Raw genomic sequence first — 15,637 nt, 5'->3', positions numbered from 1 at the left:
TAACCAAATTGTCTCATTTCATTGTTATGATGACTGATAGGTGTAGTTCCTCAATATATCTGCCTCATTAATAAATTCATACATAAATTCCAAATCATGAGTTTTATCTTCATCAAAACTATCTTATGGACTATAAGTCTCTGCTTTAAAAACATACAAGAATGGCACAGACTAACTACAGTGAAAAGTCAGATAATCTACCTGATTATGACTTTTCTTGAACATATCTGAGACCTGAGGTCACACAGAAACTGTTCACCTGAAGGGAATATGTTCATCTAAGGGAATATGGCATCACCAAGGAGGGATGGGGCAAAAGCATGGATTTACCTGGAGCAGAGCACAGCAAAAGATGCAGCCAACTTACAAGTGAATTATGTTAAGCCAACTAAAGTTGTTAAGAAATCGCTGAAAGTTGAACACAGGAGAACATGAAAAAGGAGAACCCTTGGAACAGAACCCAGGAAGAGGAACTGATGTTGGTGTTGTCACACTTCTACCAGCTGGAGTGGCTGATAAACCCTAAAAATTCAGGACATTTCTACATGGAATCATTTGTCTTGATTCTTCTGGCCAAAGAAAAGTGCTGTTTCTTTGATCCATTATCACCAAAAATAGGAACCCAGAGACTATTAGGTTCTTTGATGTTGCGAACAACACGGACTCTGTGACTGATGCTTTGCCAGTTAGAGCCTCCAGTGGAATACAGCCTCCACCTGGAGGCACCCTTTGGAAATTAGAGCTTGTGGCTTCCCTGGCATAACTACTAATTTCCCTCATTTTGAAAGGCAGCTTCTAGTTCAATACTGAACACACTTATCAAAACTGCACACTTACCCCATGGAGGACTTGGAAAACTCTTGCCTCATGCTCCCATTTTGGGGTTGGCAAATTCAGAGTCAATGACTAACTGGGAAGGGGCTCCAAAATCTTCTATTACCACAGAGAGATGGTATACTCAAGAATGCAGTCATCCTGGTCTCGGGAAAAAAATGGTCTTCCACTCTGTCACCTAAGGCAAAGCTACTGGCCCAGTGGGGCCCTCAACTCACCAGAGGTCCACTAAAACAGGTTCTGTAGAGGCCAGATTTACCTGGGGAAATATTTCAGGTGTACAGACTTAGTGGTCTCTGAAGCAACTACTCAACTCTGATGTTGCACAAGAGCTACCACAGATTATACACATATGAATGAGTGGGTCTATGTCCAATAAAACTTTATTTACAAAAACAGGTAAGCACCCCATGATCCAAAGTTCAACTCCTGAACTAAATACCTGGTCTGGGTTCACTGCCCTTTCAGCAAAGCAAAAACTCCCATCTAGAGCCCAAAACAGACATGGGTAGAACTCATATTTTTTTTTTAAGATTTTATTTATTTATTTGACAGACAGAGATCACAAGTAGGCAGAGAGGCAGGCAGAGAAAGAGGGGGAAGCAGGCTCCCTGCTGAGCAGAGAGCCCGATGTGGGGCTCTATCCCAGGACCCTGGGATCATGACCTGAGCCGAAGGCAGAGGCTTTAACCCACTGAGCCACCCAGGTGCCCCTAGAACTCATATTCTGAGGCTGTTGACAATGGCTTAGCTTGGTGTACCAATTGGAAAAGCACAAGATGAAAAATTATGGAATTATTTGGTAGTAATTTAGATAGAGAGGATTAGTAAACTGGACAATAAATCAACAGAATATTTATGTAAGGAAAAGAGAATGATAGAACTTCTTAAGAGACACAGGAGGCTTGCTGAAAATGTCTCACATGCAACTGGAATCCCAAAGTATAGGAAAGAGAGAATTGGCATCATCGATATTTGAAAAATATTGATTCAGAATTTACAAAAAGTGATAAAACACAGGGAGCCCTTTAAGAAACTCTGTGGATTCCAAGAAGGATAATTAAAAGATAATCCCCAACCAGTCACATGATGAAAAATCTGCTAAAAATTAAAGACTAAGATAGAACTCTTAAACTTGCAGCGGGCAGGTGGGGAAGGCACATTATGTACAAAGCAAGAAAACATACAAGCTGACTTTTTCATAGAAACCATAAGAGAAGACAATTGAATGTCCTCTTTACTCTATAATCCACTGTTTTCTGTTTCTTGGGTACTCCTTATGGAAGATTATTCTTTTCTAGGGTTTGCTTGGCCACAGATAAAGAGGGACATGGAAAACATGCTTTTATGGGAGAGTAACAGCAGGATTCTATACTTCTCAGTGAAACTCTTGCTTCATACAACAAGAGTGTTAAAGCCTTGTCAGTAGTCCACAGCAACATGGAGAAGGACTTGTTGCACTTTCAATCAACGAAAACAAACCCTACACTCTCAAATGTCCACATCTGGGGAAACAAATTTGATGAGGCCACATGTGCGGCATATCCAGACTTAATTCTAACAGGCCGTCTAAAACCAGACAATATAGATGTGGAGCCATATGCGGTGGATGGACAGGTGTACCTTGCAGAAGTCTCCAATGGCCTTCAAAAGCATTATTACTGGAAACCAACTTATGAAGAGGTTTGCAGGTACTCACCTAATGCAGCTTTTACTCTTGTACCAGTAGGTGGACATCTATGAAAAGCAAGCTCTAAAACAATTTTCACATATTTGTTTTATGTTAATATTTTATTACCTATTAAATTTTTCTTTCATAAAATATGGTTCTATACCAAAAGATCAGTTCAAGTCTCTCAAAGCCAGCCAATTTGAATCCAAGATGTTGACACTTAGCTGTGAATTTCTCTCCAAAAACAGAGCCAATTCTATATTTGATTACAGTTAGCTCCATGAGACGATAGTTCTACACATAACTGAGAACAGACCCTCCTTCTAAAATTATTTGCAGGTAACTTGAGTTTGTCCAGCTTCCTTAGGAAATACAAGCCCTTTTTTCTTCTCCTTGAGTAAATTTGCCTTACTGGAAAATAACTTAATCCACTTAATTATTTTAATCAGAATTTTGAAATCCAGCCCATCACAGGCTATTTTGCCATTGAAGCTAAATTTTAGTTATGCTTTTTTATGAAAATCATTTATTTTAAAGTTTTATGTTTCTGGGATAGAATATGTTGCAATTCTGAAAGTCTGATGGTCTGGTTTCTCTACATTCCCTTTAAACTTGCAGACTTGCTGATTGGGAGATTGAATCAGAATTAGCCAATCAAGACACTCCATTACAATCTGTTTCCTAACTGGTTTGTTAGAACTACAACTTCAAAGTTACAAAATACAACATCCAAATATTTGCGGGCAAAAAATTTACCAAATGTTTAACCACAGTTAATATGAATTCACATTTTGTCATATTTTTTCTTGCCACCATTAACAGATTTCTCTCCATCAGCCTTCTGTTCCCAAAGTCCAGGATCTATAAGTGTTTATTTTTTATTAGGGAAACTCATCTTCTATTTAGGTCAGCCAGCTCCTGCTAGGCTAAACTGCGGTAACACGTCAAAATTGTACAATGCATAAATCTCACAAAAGGTTATCAGTTGCTCACAATATATGTTTTTATGTACATCAACTTGTGGTTCGTTCCCATTGCCTGTATGCCTAATAGGGCCTCTGCTTCATGTATTTATACCATTTCGGGATATTGGCTAAAAGCATATTCTGGACCTGGGATGTGACGTCATCATGGCAGAGGAAAAAAGAGCACAGGGTGGTAGTTACTAATACTTCTCAGAAGTGGCCTTAGGAATTTACATTTACATTGAACTGGTCAGAACAAGTGAAAGGGCCATGCTTGCTATCCGTTAGAGGAGGCTCTCTACAGGCCTTCCAACTCAACACCCACTGTAACTAGAATATGTCACCCTCATGCTGTACTCCCACCTAAATATGTGTGTTAAAAGCTATAAATATTTTAAGTACTTATAAGAAGAGTATAATGTCATACAATCCTTGGCTGTAAGTAGACAAATTAACAGATAGCTTGCATCATTTATCTTCAAAGACAAGCCACAAGATCTACAAGAAGTTTTAGAACCCATATTCCTACACAGGATGTCCAAATAAGACTTTTTAAATAAGAAAAGTTCTATTACACTTTAAAGAGGCTGCTTAAATAAAATAAACCCTAACATCTTACCGATTACAATAAAGCATGGATCAGGACTCGCTAACAGCCAATTAATTAGCTTGCTTGCTGGAACTCAATGAAAAAATAACTGAACCGGCATTTCCAGAGATTGCGTGGATTTCTCCACGATCTCTAGCATAAAGAACTTACTCCACAGAACATAATGAATATTTCAGTGTACAGCACTGAAAGCTAAGATGCAGATGGAAATTCAGAGGTGATTTTAACTTGAAAGCCAATTATACTACTCCACTGCCACATTTCTACCTTCAAGGTTCGAGGATATGTTTTTCCTTACTTTACTATATAAAGCAGAAAAGACACGCAAAATTCTTGGAAAGAGATATATAAATGAGAAAATAAATCTCAGATCCACTCCTGAAAAATATTAAGAAAGTATCTTATTTGCGGAGGATCAAAGCTTTAGAGTATAAGACCTTTTCGGTGAAGTTGTTTTCACTATGACCTTCAAACCTAATACATCTGTCGTTAGGGACTAGAGAGAATGGGATCAACCTCAGCAACATTAAAAACACATTCTGACACGTGTAGCGCAAACCATACTCCTCCTCCTGGTGACTTAAAATGAATGCGCATCTGGCTGTACCAAGGGGCGGGGGGACCACAGCAGCAACTTAACTACCAGCAGTGTTGATAAATCACTAGGCCTACAGGATAATGCTCCACTTCTATTACTAGCCTAGGACATTTAAAAAATATAACTGTAAACCTAAATTAAAATGTTTATAAAACTCTAGTTTATTTTGTTATCTTAATTCTGTAATGGTGATGTTTATCTTCAGATAAACATTGATTTTAATGCTTGCCATTCAGCACTTGGCTGAACTGCTAATTTGTTGAACATTCACAAAGTTCCAACCTGATTCGTTGCATACTTATAATTGATATACATGCACAATTAGTGTGGCTCTCAATACCCTTTTTTAACCTTCGTATTTGACAAGAGTGTTCATGGGCAAGTTAACAATATTCTCTATCTGCCACCGCCTCACATAGTTTTTATTTTATGTCACCCCTTACCACTTTTCCCCTTTTTCTTCCTGCCCATCCCACTGATCTTCCTGCACTTGGCTTAATAGGCCATGGTCTTAGAACCTGGGTGCTAAATATTTCTTTTGGCTAGAATACAACAAACTTTCCCAGATATTTGCTTGGTTTTACACTTCACTTCCCTTAATCAAATTTCATATGCCAAACGAGATTGACCCTGGCACCTAAAGAAAACCTCTGCCCTCAACACTTATTCCCCCAACCCTTATCTATAATTTCCAAATTTATACTATACGTATCATCTGAATTACATGTTTTACATTTTTGTTATGTTTATTGTATATTGCCTGCTTCCTCTCCCATTCCAAAATAAGTTCTTCAAGGGCAGGGATCTTAAACTGTTTTGTGCCTAGTGTGGAGTAGTTTTTCAATAAATATTTCACAGTGGAGTGAGTGAGCCATAAACTAGGGCTCTGAGTACTGGCACACTGGAGATGGTGACTATAACTGCCCATAATTCATCCACTCTAAAGAGCTTAATTCCCTATAAACACTCTAAAGCTGCAAGCAGAGCTCCTATGTAGATGCCAATACCATAGATTTTCTACCAATATTGATCACTAAACTCATTCTTCAACAAAAAGAAGGTGAAAGATCCTAACTAGGCAGAGGTTTCCCCCGGGTAGATGTGCACTAAAATGTCACAGTGTAAACAAATTCAGGATGTGATGGCAACGATTGAATTATTTTTTAAGTTACCATATCCTAAACTTTTTCAGTGGCAATAAGGTTGTTATATGAATCCAAATCTTCTCTTTCACGTTGGGGGAGCAAAACCCAAAATGAAAACAAGTTTTTTTCCGCACTTAAATGATATGAAAAGAGTTCCTCCATAGATCACAGGCATGCTACATTGATTTATGCTAATGATAGTAATAAAGTAGAGCCTGTTTTTATGATATTATAAAATGACTGATAGGACTACTTATCTCCTCCATGCGTATCTATCATAACTTGAAATGAGAATTTTAGTTCATAGAAAAATGTGGGTCCATTCACAAACCATTCACTTTCAGTAATTGTAAATACTGCCCTAATGTCAATAAACTCTTTATTTTATGACAAACCAAGTTAGAAATACAGCTGTATTTTTCTTATCATGCATAATTTGTGCATTTCCTACAACACTGAAAATCAATATGGAAAAGCACTGTGTCTGTTGTGTTCCTTTCTAAAACAAAGGGTCAACTGGCAAGGACTCTCATAGTTATCACAAGTTAAATCTGAAACAATTTTATAAATTTTAGCTTCACTTGTGTTTTAACATAGAAACTTCCAATTAGTTTTGTTTTTTAAATGAAGAGTTTTATTTAGAAAGTGATACGATGTATGCCAGTACATTCTGCTTTTGTAACCCATAGGCTGCCTCATTTATGCATATTATTTAACTTCACTTATCCATAAAATTAGCATAATATCCACCTCATAGGACTGTCAAGAGATTGAAATGGAGTGAGCCTAAGGCACCATGCATTAAATATGCAAAACATCTTAGTTGGTACTAAAAATTAATTTAGGCAACTACATATAAAGTTTAAAGCAATCCTTTGAGCCTCTATTGTATAGACCAGAGCATAAATCCCTATGCAGGACAAACTAGAACATCAGGAGGAATTGACATTAAGTCAACTCAGTGAATTTTTCTGTAAGTAAATAGAACCACATGAGTAGATTCAGACAAGGAATATGACCAGTGCCTCCAAAGACTATTTTATGATCCCACTAATGAGCACCAGTCAACATCCCTCCTGCCAAAAAAGTGGGAAGACCTAATAGACATTTTTCCATAGACAACATGCAGATGGCCCACAGACAACATGAAAATATGCTCACCATCACTCATCATCAGGGAAATGCAGATGAAAGCTTCAATGAGATGCCACTTTGCACCCGTCAGAATGGCTAGAATCAAAAGGACAAGAAATAGCAAGTGTTGGCAAGGACCTGGAGAAAAAGGAACCCTCAAGCACTGTTGGTGGGAATGCAAACTGGTACAGCCACTGTGGAAAATAGTATGGAGGTTCCTCAAAAAATTAAAAACAGAAATACCATATGATCTAATAATTCCATTACTGCGTATTTATTTCCCAAACCCCAAAACTCTAATTTGAAAAGAAAAATGCACCTATGTTTATTGCAGCATTATTGACAATAGCCAAGATATGGAAGCAGCCCAAGTGTCCAATGATAGATAAATGCAAACACACACACACACACTCACTCACTCACAATGGAACATTATGCAGCCATAAAAAGGAGGAGATCCTGTCATTTGTCACAACATGGATGGATTTAATGCATCCTAGGTGAAATAAGCCAGAGAGACAAATACCATATGATTTTGTTTATATGTGGAATCAAAGCAAACAAAAAGCAGAAACATACTCATATATAGAGAACTAATGGTTGCCTGAGGGGAGAGAGTGGGGGGATGGGCAAAATGGATGAATGGGAGTGGGAGGTACAGGCTTCCACTTGAGAAGTAAGACACAGGGATGAAAGGCACAGCTCAGGGACGTACCTGTCAGTGGTACTATAATAGTGCTGTATGGGGACAGTAGCTACACTTGCATGGAGTGTAGCCTAACATAGAGTTGCTGAATTACTATGTTGAAAAATGTACACTGTGTGTCAACTATACTTCAGTAAAAAATACTAACTTACATATGCTACCATATGATTTTGTAATCTCTAGGGACAGAAACTTTAACCTTTAATTTATCTTTCTGTCTTAAGATTTATTATTTGGGTATGATAAGGCCAACAAATCAGGAGAGACCACCACTGGAGAGAGTTTGTTATACTCACAGATCTCAACAGAGAGAGTATATACAATGCCATGGAATAGACAACTAATCACTGGGGTTGGTCCTAATGTGGGTGGGGTGGAAATTACCAAATGGCCAAAGCAATGTGGGCAAGAGCCTTTGTTGTGCATTTCCTCAGGAAGCAGCCAAGCTAGTCTGAATAATTTTCAGCTGAATCTGAGGCATTGGGCCTGTCCTTGGTTGTCTGTTACCTGGTCCCAGGGTAGTTAGAGCAGGTGTTGAGTGACCCTAAGTGTGAGAGCCAGAGGGATGTGGTTGGGGATGTGGACTTAATTGGCCACTTGAGGTAGTCGATTCAGTACTTCTGATGAGTTGTAAAAACATTATCTCTAAGTGAAATAATAAAGGGTAAATATAAATTATTAAATTATTGAGTGCTAGTTTGCTTGGTAGTGATTATGCAATTAGAATTCTGAACCAAGGGCAGATAGTTGTGTTGAAAGGTGACTGAGGGAAGACTATAGATAAGCTAGGACATAAGAGGTGCTGAAAAAGAATATTAAGAAATAGAATATGAGAAAGAGCAAAAAGCCTTAACAGAAGATAATATAAACTTATTACAAGAGAATGGAAAGTTCTTCCTTCTGATAGAATAAAACTACTTTACTTAAATTTAATGACAGAGGGGGAAAAGTCACCATTTGGCAACTATCACAAAAATAATTGATTTAGGCAAGAATGATAGAGTGTAACACCAGTAATTTATTTTATTTAATTTTTAAGGTTTTATTTGTTTATAGCTGAGAGAGAGAGTGAGAGAGGGAACACAGGCGGAGGAGCTAGAGAGGGAGAAGCAGGCTCCCTGCTGAGCAGGGAGCCCGACATGGGGCTCGATCCCAGGACACTGGGATCATGACCTGAGCCGAAGGTAGACACTTAATGACTGAGCCACCCAGGCACCCCCTAATACCAGTAATTTTAGAAGAAATAAATTATGTACACATTCTCAAAATACTTTCCCATGAGATACTAGTAACAAAGGAAAATACACTAACTTCACATTGTAGAAAACTGACAGATACCATCTAAACCAAGTGATCAAAGCAAGGCTTTATCTTTCAATGACCAGTTACTAGTATTCATAAAGGGCGTCACAAATTAAGTGTACATCTAAAATTACTAGAGAACTTAAAATGGTAGAAAATGACTAACATTATAATTTTGACAATGAGCAGATATGTAAAAATGTGGTTCCCTTGAATAATTTAGTTAATAATTAGTAATTTGGACACTTTTTTTTTTTTTTTTGAGAGAGAGAGAGAGAGAGGAGGAAAAGAGGGAGAGAATCTTCAAGCAGATTCCCTGCTGACTGTGGAGTCCAAGGGAGGGGAGGGGGGCTTGATCTTATAAACCACGAAGTTATGACCTGAGCCAAAACCAAGAGTTGGATGCTTAACCAACTGTGCCACCCAGGTGCCCTAGACATATACTTTTTTTTTTTAATGTGCCATTTTAACTCAGTTGATAGACAATGACATCTTTATTATTATTATTTTTTAATCTTTCAGGGCAACTGTTAGAATAATCCTTCAGTTTCCATTGTTCATTTTCAAAATGAATTTTTTCATTGATTTCTCTTCTCTTTTAGATTTCAAGAAGGTGAAAATACATCAGAGGAAAACTACTAAGTCTAATTATGTACAATTGAGTTAATTATGCTTAGAAGCAAATTGATTTAACTCTAAAATCACAGCTTTGTACTATTTTCATAAAATAAGACAAAATAATAAAAAATTCAATGAAACTGCATGTTCCTCAAATAAAGAAAAATAATGACAGAAGGAGCAAGATTTTGTTACATCAGTTACTGCTTTAAGAAAAATGATTAACATTTCCACAAAGAGGAATGTGTTACAGTTAACAAAAGGAGTCAGATACAGTAAGAATTGCCTTAAGACCTATTTCAGAGGAGAATGACAGACCTAGGAAAGTCATGATACAAGTAACTAAAAAAAAGCAATGAAATACATGTTGATCCCCAAATGGTGGAGATATTTAGCTCATTTTAACTTTAAAAAGAGAAATGAAAAGTGAAGGCAAGGACTAAAAGACATGGAGAAAATTAAAAGCAATGAAAACCTTATACAAACTAAGTATTATTTGAAAAAAAAGAATGTCAGAATGCCCTAAAAGTCATTTAGGGCTTAGCTCATTTTGAATAAACATATTTATTGAAACCCCAGGACTATTTTCAGTTATTTAGAAAGAGTAGAGAAATGTATGGAAACTTCACAGAAAAGACTGAGATGTGTAAAGAGTCCAAATCACTGAAACACATTTCCTTAAATGTTCTAGCTCAATGGAAATAAATTGATGACAAAATAGCAGGGTAATTTTCAACAGTGGTAATTCTGATCTCTTGATTATTAGTGGGGTTTGAGGGTCAGATTTTGTCCTGTGAATTTTCTCTTATAGGTTAGTCACCAAGAATATGGTGGGAATAAACAAACCAATGAAACAAGGTAAAGAGTTAAGAAAAGGAGAATCACCTCAAAAAAATTCCGTAATTAGCTTTTCTCTACATTGTAACAAATTTTTCATGCCACTTTATACACTGAAAAATTCTTGAAAATTCCACTTTTGAAATACTCTGATTTCTGTTACAGTCCTCCATGCAAATTGGCATCTTCTAGGAATACTTTCCTGAATATTATGTATATTTCAGAAGTTTCGTATAGTTGATTATATATTGTATTGTCTTAGTTCAGACGGTCATAACACAAACACAGCCTGGGTCACTTAAATAAACATTTCTTTCTCATTGCTGTACCAGAGGCTGACGCGTCCAAGAGAGAAGCACCACAAATCCTGTCTGGCGAAACCCCAGGTGCTTGTAAATGACAGTGGCCTTCCGCTGTGTCCTCACATGACCGAAAGAAGGCACTAGTTTCATTTTAAGGACAATAATTCCATCATGGGGGCTCCATCCTCATGACCTCATCTAAACCTAATTATCCCACAAAAGCCCCAATTCCTGATCAGCACAGGAGTTTTGACCTACTCCTTTTCCAACCTAGGCCAGTTCACCCCTCCTTAGGCAACTTGGTCTCCCGCTCCCGGGAGGTCACCATATTGATGCCAAACTTAGTGCAGACACCCAGTTTGCATAGGACACTACAGCCCACGACTCCTGGGCTCCAGCTATCCTCCTGCCTCAGCCTCCTGAGTAGCTGGGACTAAAGGAGCCTGCCACCGCACCCAGCAAGCCCTAATTCCTAATAGCATTCCAATGGATACTAGAGTTTCAACAACATATAAATTGGCAAGGGCGGGGGCGGACATGAATAATAACAAAGAAAATTCCAAATCAATGGACCATCTATAAAGCTATTTGCTCTTTATCTCTGGGTTTAGGATTCGTTACTCATACACATACTTGGATCAGGAATTACACCTAATTGTAAATTTATTAGTATAGACAGCAGATTGTTGGAAAATGAATGTTTATTTTCTTGATGCAATATGTGGTTAATGTTTAAGCTAACAAGACGACAAATAAATGGATTGTTATGGAGGCTAGAGGAATAGAAGATGCTAGATGTGGGAGGAGTTTTATGATTTTTTTTCCCCCTGGGGAATAAAACCCTTTAATTCTCCATTGTGAAGAATTTCAGTAAGAGAAGTTGTTAGACAAATGGGTTATATTCTGGAAAGGTTGACCAAGTATGTCATGAAAATGGTAATTTATGAAGAAAATTATTGTTTGATTCTGTGTGACTAAGTGGGAGAATTTTTAGATTTCAAACATGAAACTGTAAAAAGAAAGACTAATTATTAAGCCAATTACAGAATACTATAATTTCAGTTTGTGGAATCACTGGCATGTCAGTTTGCCTTTGCATTAAGTACTGTATTTAGATCACCATTATTGTTCATGTAACTTCTTCAGAATGCATCCCCACTCTCAAATTCAAATGCTAAAACATGACTATCGATGCAGGTAGTACTTATTTCTTGGCATTCAGGTTCATTTCTGAAGGTGACAAATTAAGGATTACAATTCTCATTGCCCTTAGAGAAGATAATATAGAATGGAGGGAAAAGAAAAAACAAAAGCTTCCCACTAATTGGCTTTGGAAACCAACTGCTTTTCTTTGTCCCATTCTTACTACAAAATAAAGTCAACATACTCTGTCATTATTTTAAGAGAAATAGAGTCTCATGTAAAATAGAATTCAGTTTCTTTAATTGTGCCCCAGAGAAATATAATTTATCTATTCTATTAAATCTTTAAAAATCATAATTCTTGATACATTTTTAAAAGGATTTTACTTATTTATTTGACACAGAGAGAGAGACCACAAGCAGGGGGAACAGAGAGAGGGAGAAGCAGGCTCTTCGCAGAGCAGGGAGCCTGACTTAGGGCTCTATCCCAGGACCCTGGGGTCATGACCTGAGCTGAAGGCAGACATTTAACAGACTGAGCCATCCAGGTGCCCTTTGATACAGTTTTATAGTCAGATAATCTTGACTGTCATCAGATCTCTATGCCTCTGATAGAACTTCCCTAATAAAAATGATATTTGTCCCTATGTTTTAAATTATCATTCCTCTTAATTTAACATAAATAATACGGTAACAATGAAAAAAAAATGGATGTTCAAGTACTTCCTTTCTGATATCACAAAGTGCTTCAGAATCATGTGTATCACCTGCCCCAGTTGTAGTATTATCTTCAAGAAGCCCTGGTTTCTTTTATTAGAGAATGGTGATGCTAGGTGCTAGATGGGCACATTGCTACTATGGGATGGGAGAATTATTTTTAACTATATAAACATGTCTGGGCTCAGAGACCTCAAAGACAGAGAAGATTTACCTCATTCCTCAGAAGGATTTGAGAGTCTACTCTCTCACATTCCATTCTGTATCACCGGTAAACTTAACAAAAAAATCTGCCTCCATGAGGCTCATAGTCTAATAGCAGATAAAAGCAAAAAATATGGGCACCTGGGTGGCTCAACTGGTTAGCATCCAACTTTTGATTTTGGCCCAGGTCATGATCTCAGAGTCATGAGCTCGACCCCTGTGTGGGACTCTGTGATCAGTGCCCAGTCTGCTTGTTCCTCTCCAGGGCTCCTTTATGCACTCATACACACTGCTGTGTGCACGTGCTCTCTCTCCCTCTCTCAAATAAATACATAAAATCTTTTTAAAAAATAAGCTAATGACCCTTAAAGAACTTTCCCTGTCAGGACATACAGATCTTCCTCATTAATAAAAAAGCAGTAAACACATGAATAATGGTAAATATAAAAAATAAAAATTCAAGAAAAGTAAAAGCGAAGGATGACCACATTACAGAAAGTGACATTTCAACAAAGTCCTTTAAGGTGAGGACTGAGACCTACATACGGGGTGGGATAACTCTGTCAGTTGATTATGAACATCACAATCAACAGGGCAACTGTGAAGGTCATTAGTGCAGAGGACAGACCCCAAATCAGTTGATCTGAGAAACTGTAGTTAGAGCTGAAAAGGATTTTAATCTCATTCCTAGTGAGAAATAAGAGCACACAACAAATCTAATGACACTAAGATAGAAATGAGCTTTGTCTGATACACAAAGGTACAGGAAAAGAAAGACAAGTGTCAACCCCATTTTATCAATTAGTGGGGGAGTAAACAATATTGTCAACAGAAAGGAAAGGGCTAAAAAAATGTCAGGTCTTCAAAGCCCAACTAATGAGTAGATTATATTCTACCATTGATAGGAAGCCATTTGGGAGACATAAAGGAATTAGGATCTAATTTATCTTTTTAAAAAATCACCCTTGAGGCTGTGAATTTTAACTAGAGGAAAGGAAAACCCCCATTTCTGCTTTCATCCCTAATATAACAGCCCAGCCCTGACCTCTCTTATGAACTTATCAGTATATTCTGCTGCCTCTTATCTTCTCCCCTTGGAATACTAACAGACATCCCAAACTTATCTTGTCCAAACTCAAGTCCCTGATTGGTCTTCAGGACATTTCCTTATGCAGTAACTTTCATTCATTCACTCCCTACCACCAGGTACCAATAAAAGAGTTGTTCTGACCCCGAGAAGAGGATTGGTGGAATCCCTAAGAAGTTATAACTACAAGCTGAGCCTCCAAAACCTTAAGGCCAAAAATGAAATCACATAGTGAATTCACTTTAGATTGAAAAATCTGTGAGACTCTCATCCTAAGCCAAAGAACCTCCGCATGTAATTTCACAAAGCCAGCATCATACAAGAGAACCAGCTTCCTTGGGAACAAAAATAGAGTAGGAATAAGCAGAAATGACAAAATAGAACATAGGATGTTAAGCAGTGGGATTATCAAACACAATGACAAAACAATGCCTAATTAGTTTTAAGAGACAAAAGACAAGATTGAAATTACTTGCAGGGAGCAAGCAACATAATGACCCAGCAGATCTGAAAAACAAGAAACAAAACAAAAACAGAAAAACAGATTCAACTTTTGGAATGGAAGAAAGTAATTGAAACTGAAATTCAAGGGCAAAGTTAGGAGACTGGATAGAGTGAACAGAAAATTACTGAACTTTAACAGAGGTATAAAGTAATTATCAAAAGAGAAGTGAAGGGTAATGAAAATGACACCAAGAATAGAGTGGTATGTAAAATCAGTTCTAGAAGGAGAGGAAAAAAACAATGTAAAAAATTATTTGAAATTGTGACACCTCAAAAAATTCCCAAGCTGGTAAAACACATTAACTGATCCATAAATACCAGCTGGTTTTGTTTTGTTTTTTAATCCATACCTAAGGATGAATAGCCAATTTCTCAAGGGAGACCACAGAAATCATGAAAAAAAGTCAAATAGCTATTCAATGCACTGAAAGAAAACAACTAGCAATGGGACTCTCATATCTAGTATACTGTGTTTTAAAATGGAGGGTGAAACGAATTTTGAGAAAAAGAATATGCTACCAGCAGACGCTTATTAAAGGAAATTCTAAAAAAAAGTTAGATGAGAGAAGTGTTCCAAAATGGAAGGCCTGAGATGTGAGAATATATGAAAGTTGTTCAGTAGGTTTTTCCAAATAAACAAGTTGTTTGAATAAAACAAATACATTAAGTAAAAATTTTCTTATTTTTAACAAATGGTATTTTCAACTTTAACAACAAAGAATTCATTGAAAAATAACATTAAAATACATAACAAAATAACAATTAAAAAAAATAGAGTTAAACTGCCTTAACTTTTTCTGTCAACTCCTAAAAGGGTAGCAACAATATTGCTTACATTTGCACACCAGGGAGTAAATAATGCATGCTATAATTTCTAACAGAACTGCTAAAAGAGGGAAATGCAATGTGCGATGGACAAAGTAGAAGAGGACAGAAATGAAAAACTGTTCATAAATCCCCAAAATATAAATGGATTAAAAAAAAAAACAGGACAGGAAAAACAGAAAATATTACTTCTAAATAAGTAAATGTTCCAGAGATTATGAGAAAAGAACATAAAATACCCAATTAATTGGCATTTTTACAGAAAGACATCATAAATGTCAAAAGATGAAGGCAGAGGTAGAGGTTCATGTTTTATAGGGCCTGAAATATACACAATTTAAGGACCTCTAAGAAAAATAAAAACTATCAAGGTAACATTAGGAGCAAAAATGCACCCTTATACAGAATGAGAAATTAAAGACTTTAAACATGTAT

The sequence above is a fragment of the Enhydra lutris genome, unplaced genomic scaffold, assembly GCF_002288905.1.
Source record: "Enhydra lutris kenyoni isolate GAN:26980312 unplaced genomic scaffold, ASM228890v2 scaffoldscaffold27, whole genome shotgun sequence".
NCBI classification, from domain to species: Eukaryota; Metazoa; Chordata; class Mammalia; order Carnivora; family Mustelidae; genus Enhydra; species Enhydra lutris.
Note: the sequence above shows the minus strand (reverse complement) of the source record.